The sequence below is a fragment of the Anser anser genome (genome assembly GCF_964211835.1).
Source record: "Anser anser genome assembly, chromosome: 5".
Taxonomy (NCBI): domain Eukaryota; kingdom Metazoa; phylum Chordata; class Aves; order Anseriformes; family Anatidae; genus Anser; species Anser anser.
Window position 1 is genome coordinate 122,604 of NC_139725.1, and position 5,864 is coordinate 128,467.

The window sequence follows — 5,864 nt, forward strand, 5'->3', positions numbered from 1 at the left end:
CTCCTGAAAGCTCCAGCTGGCAAACCAAGGACAAAATGAAAGGCAGATGTGGAGGACCTCGTAAGATACTGTTTTGTTCCCTACGTGCCCACTGCTGGTGACACGTAATGCCTCCTGTTCCCAAACGACATCGGCACGTTACATCTTTACTACATGCTGAAAGGAACTCAGCAACTTGAACACAACTTAGAATTACCCATCCCAGCAGCAGGCTGTCCAGCTGAAGCTGCTTTAGCCAATCAAGTGTGTCATGCTGCCCCTCAAAGGTTTCTTCCTGGGAACGTCTGCTGTGACACTCCTGACGTATTACTTCTCGGAATGGCAGAACTGCGCTGGGTAGGCCCCACAGCAAGACTCGTATTTCTGTCCTTCCCTTTCAGGAAAGGATCTCCCACCTTGAATTTATTAATTTTCATGATGATGATACACAAATTGAAGTTTTGAAAAACTGAATGCTGATTAACAGATTTCTAGCACAGCCTGTGCATCAAAATTCATTTCTCTCCATTTAGGTAATCTTAGTTTCTGAGTTACAGTTACAGTCAAAATTTTTCTTCTTCGATTTTTTTCTTTTTCTTTTTTTTTTTTTTTTTTTGTGATCAGAAAAACGAGGGGACTGGCTGTCCCAAGTCAGCCGGGGAACTTCTCTTTGGTCGATGCATCAAGCAACTCAGCTCTCTTGGGGAAACTTAAATAGAAAAGACAGATCTCCAAACGGATAAAAAAAATAAATCAAATGATAAAAACCCAACCGACACATCTGATACCCCAGCTTATTGAACAGCACAAGGGTTTAATCTACAGGCTCTGTCCAAAGCAGCAAGAAGTGACAGATTTAATCCAAACCAGTTGCCCGCTCTCACTCTCTGATCTGGAGACGTTATTGGACAAGCATGCATAGCAGTAACACTTGTAAACACTGGGTTACTGCACCACAGCCCCAAATCCCTCACGGGCCCACTAAGATACTTTTACTGACTGATCCACAATAAACACTCCCAAAAAGATTCTCAACAAGCTAAACCCTGTTTAGAAAGAATCTGAGGAACCTGTCACTGCAGCAACAAAGGGCTGCAATTGTATGCAAAATCTCCAACACCCTCCTTAGCACCCTGCTAGCTCAAGGACTGTGTGGGGCTTCCGTGCCCTGAACGAGTCCACCCTGGCCACATAACGCAGATGTAATGGTCAAGAAAGCACATAGCGTTATCGAAACTTATCAGATCCACAGCAAAAAGAAAAGCCCACGCTTCTATATTTCTCCTCCTTCTCCATTCACAGAAGGAAGAGACTGAAAACAGGCAGATTTGTGGTTTACATTTACAGTTAATGTGAAAAATGGCTATTTGTGAAATAAATCACGTATTGTTTCAAGCTACAAACAACTCGCTCCCACAAAGGAAAGACTTTTGACCTCAGCATGCAACCCCAGTTACAAATAACTTCCTATCTACCAGTGGGCCGCGTTCCCCTGGCACTCAGTCACTCCGCAGCACGGCAGCCACCTTTGTTCTAAGGATGGCAAATTCTACTTAGAAACGCTCTGTAGAAGAGTGATGTTGTCCCCTTTTAACACGATCCAGCCTGCAGCAAAGAGAAGGGAAAGAGGGGATTAGAGAGAGCCCAGAACCTGAGAATAATCTCGTGTTTTCAGAAAGTGTTTTGTGTGGTTGAGCAGGGTTTTGCCCATCATGCAGAGTGCAGGCCGCCTGGTATTACACGTTTCAAAGACCAGAACTGGTCTCAGGCAGGGACAGATTCTCCTTCATCCAGCAAAATCAGCAGCTCAAAAATCATCAGGGACAGAGATGTAGCCAGGAATTGCTCACTGAACTTCAACAGCAAGGCTCGTCACACGGTTGGTACGTCTCAGTGCTGCTACCTAGAAGGCTCACCCGGGCAGGTTTCAGACCGCGCGTCACTCGGGTTGCACAGACACACGACACACCCAGCTGTTTCCTTGATTTTGCCTTGGAGTGAATCTCCTCTGCGTCGTCCAGCGCCAAATTCACGTACTCGTCAAAGCCCTAGAAATCGGCAACAGTGGCAATTAGTTCAGCAACAACACGAACCATCGTCAGCTGTGCTGACCCAGGCTGGACAACGAAGACTAATTGTTAGAGAAGCACGATTTCTTTTTTCCCTTGGGCTAGTTTTTCTTGACAAGAAAAAATAGGATTGTGAATGAGGGAAAACAAACTAACGATGTAACGTGGGGTCGTGCTGACACTCACGATGATGCAGCCTTCTATCCGCACGTTCACTTGCTCAGCCACACCTGGATCCTCGAGCTCTGCAGAACGAAGGAGGAGAGTAAATTGGAACACAAACACCGCGAGCAGTTTTGTTCTCTCTCGTGTGTTCAGAAATACCCGCTAACCATAGCCGCTAGAGCTCCCAAAAACTCCAAGGAGCAACTCTCAGGGGCAGTTTCAATTAACAGTCTGACATTTTAGAGTCTTATATGACTGGGTGAATACTACACGTTTGCTGAAGGACACGTTTCCAGTCACAAGGGAACACTCCTGCACGCCCGGCTGCACGATCCCACTCCCGTTAACACGAGGGGGAAACGCCGGGCTGCGCAGCAGCTCCTTGTACCCACCACCACGCCGCACAGCTCTCCATTCCCCACAAACCTGCCCCGAGCAACGGGTGGGAGCCGAAAACTCAGCGAGGGAGATCCCCGGACCCTCCCCGCTCCCCCCACCCCCTCCAAATCCCCATCCCCATCCCCTCCCCGTCCTCTCCCCGCGCTACTCACGCTCTGCAGGTAGCGGAAGATGAGGTTCTGGGGCACTGCGTGAAGGGCTCAGCACGGGGACAAGAGCTCCAGGCCCGGGACAAGGCCTCAAGACAAGGCCTCAAACCCTGCAACGAGGCCCCAGGGCCCCGGGACAAGGCCTCAAGGTCCGGGCCGAGACCCCTGAGGCCCGGGCCGCCCCCCACCCGCTCCCCCGTCGCTCCCCGGCCGCAGGAAGGCTACGATGGGCTGCACCATCACCGTCTGCACCTTCTGGTCCTGCCCGCGGTACGCCATGGCTGCCGCCGCCTCGCTGCTCCCGCCGCCCCTGCTGGGCCGCCTCCGGAAGCCCCTGAGGCCGGGCGGGAGCGCACAAGGGACGCTGGGATGCTGGAGGAGCGTGGGGGGCCGCTCTAGCAGGCCGGGAGGACCGCGTCTCTATGGTCGCAGGCAGGAGTCCCTGCGCCAGCTTTATTGGTGAGCAGCGAGGCTGGGGGGGGGAGGGGGGCAAGACAGCCTTAAATAAAATACAAATATAAAAAGTGTTATAAATGGCTGTTATAAATCCAAATAGGATTACAATCAAAGTTTACAATTTATTAAACGAATAGAGGCAAGCAAGCAGCGCTGGGTGCGCCGGGAGTCTCTGCTCCTCCAGGACGCACACCTGTTACGTAAGGCGGCTGGTTTTGATGCTCCCAGGCTAATACATATTCATTACTACTTCGAGAAGAGGCAGGGTTATTAGAATTGGTTTCCGGAATCCGAAACCCCTCCCAGGGGCGCCTGCGTATCAGTCTCTGGTGGTCTCTCGGGGCTTGCTCGGGCTGAATGCTGGTTGTCTTCCTCCCAGGCTTTTGTCCTTCAATTGTCCTTCATCTCCCCCTTCCTCCTCGTTTGGGAGCCTCTGCGCCGGATTTCAGAAACTCTAGCAACATCCCCTGCAGTAGTCAGCACTTTTCCCTAAAAACCCCTTTGTTCTCTTATCACCTAGACCCGGGCCTCGATGTTAACCCTTCAAATCCCTTAGTGACACGAATTGCTGGACCATTCCTTACAAAAGGAAGGATAAAATATGTAGAGGAGCAATGGCACACGCGAAAGCCCAGCGCCGCGGGCAGAGGCAGCGAAGGTTGACGGCAGAACAGTGCTCGGTTTGAACACGGAGAGGGAAAGCGAGGGGAAGGTGGCCGAAGCCGGCCGCAGTCTCTGAGCTCTCCTCCTCCTGATTGTTTTCTCTCAAAGACATTTCTGTCTGTGTGCGGGCACCCGGAGCCGGCAGAAGTCCCCGTGAAGTCCTTCGGCAGGACGGAGGGCTGCGTGGGCTCCAGTGAGAGAGGGAGTTAGGAGAATCTTATCAAGTAGAGATAGAGCGCTGACGGCATTAAACTAGGATGCTACTTAGTGTCTTTGCTAACTATGGTGCATTGTGCCAATTAACTAAAGCAAGAAGCCTTGGGCCCCTTACCAAGGTCAGTCTCCTAATAAGAGAGCGAGCCTATCTTAAGAAACTGGGAGAAACTGGTCCTGCAGGTGGACAAGAGCCAAGGAGCAACTGAGTCTGTGCAAAGACAAGAGGTCAACTAGCGGTGACGAGGAAGAGTCATCAATCTTCATGCCCACGACCTCCCGTGCTGCCCAGCGCTGAATAAACATACCTACTTTACAATCTCACTGATTGTGGAGTCCCTTTTCCGCAAGTCACTAGCAGCGGTTTCTTCCGCAGAGGTTTTCCCAGAGCCGCTTCAAAGCTTCCCTCGCGGAGCTGGGGCGTCGCAGGGGGTCGTCAAAGCACGCACGCGCACACACACACACACGCACACACACACACACAGGCGTTGTTGTCCAAACAGAAAGTATTTACAACAAATTCGACAAGCGGTTTTCCTCTGCCAGCAGCAAATGCCTGAGGGCCCCTACAGCTTCACAAATCATAGCACAAAGAGCCTAAAGTTCCTCTAAAATTTAGGGAAATGATTCAAAATAGATCTGCTAGGGGAAAACGATCACTGGCGGCAGGGTACACAACACACGCGTGTCTCAGCTCTCCTCCGCAGGGTCAGTGCCCACGCCCAAGTGCGACGCTGATGGCACCCGAACATTTGCTGTAGCAGGCAGCAGAGCCAGCAGCTCAGGGGAGCAATTTTAAAAACCAGGAGGCACTTAAACCAACCCTTAATTGACCCAGTTACTGCAGGAGAGTCCCGACTACTCGCCCTGGAGTCCTACTGTCACCAGCAAAAAGCACCAACCAAAGCTTGGGGGAACTTTGGTACAGCACAAGAGAAGGGAGTGGAGGTAGCGTAGCCGTATCGCAGAGCTGCTGCTTTTCACACCATTTTATCATCCCTGATAATTGAAAGTAAGGCCGGGTGGGCTGACCCCACCACCACCACTCCTGGCAGCATGTTTGGTCCACAACGCTAGAATAATTATTTTGCTCCCTCCCGCCCCTACAGCTTCATCATCTGAAAAGATTACAGTCAAAACAATGGCATACACAAATAAAAGTCAAGAGTTGACATAGTAACTCCGGGATTTGGGTATCAACTGTCCGAGAAATCAGAACACCCAGGCTTCACAATGTGCCCAACATCGAGCTGTGCCAAGGGGGGGCGGAAGGAAGAAGCTTTCCGTTTAAGCCTTCAGAGCATCGCTCCATCACTACGTCAATTCACAGCCACCACAGCGTGCCGATGGACATCTTTCTGTGCCAAAAGAAACAAGTGCTTTGTCCTCTTGATATCAAAGGTAGCCACCTATAGTTACGGAACCATGCACAAGAACTTAACTCTGACCAGCAGGAAAACTTAGGACAACTGAGTGCAGATCCTGCCAATTTCTACCAGTTCCAACTGTGCTTTAAGTCTCATTGCAAAGCCTCAGTTAGGAAAAGGATCACCTCAGGGTATCCAACAAGAAGAAGAGTTGTTTTCTTTTTTTTTTTTTTTTTTTTTTTCAATATACCATAGGACTATGCAGTTCAATCATCAATCATCTTGGAAAGCTCAAGGAGGAGGTCATCCTCATCCTTCCCTGGGTCCAAGTCGAGCTTGGCTTCCAGTATGCCGTCTGAGAGTTCCCAAAGTAGCATCTCTAAATCCTTGTCTACAGATACGGG

The 5,864-nt window shown here is 50.5% G+C and overlaps 1 long non-coding RNA gene across 1 annotated transcript; it reads right to left on the bottom strand.

The window, feature by feature from the left end:
* Window positions 1-1,980: 1,980 nt before the first annotated feature.
* On the bottom strand, window positions 1,981-2,864 carry LOC310901243. The gene is made up of 3 exons (XR_014585655.1): window positions 2,765-2,864; window positions 2,235-2,293; window positions 1,981-2,027 (listed from the first exon to the last, which is right to left on the bottom strand). It is a non-coding gene; the product is annotated as an uncharacterized lncRNA (long non-coding RNA).
* Between the last annotated feature and the right edge of the window lie 3,000 nt (window positions 2,865-5,864).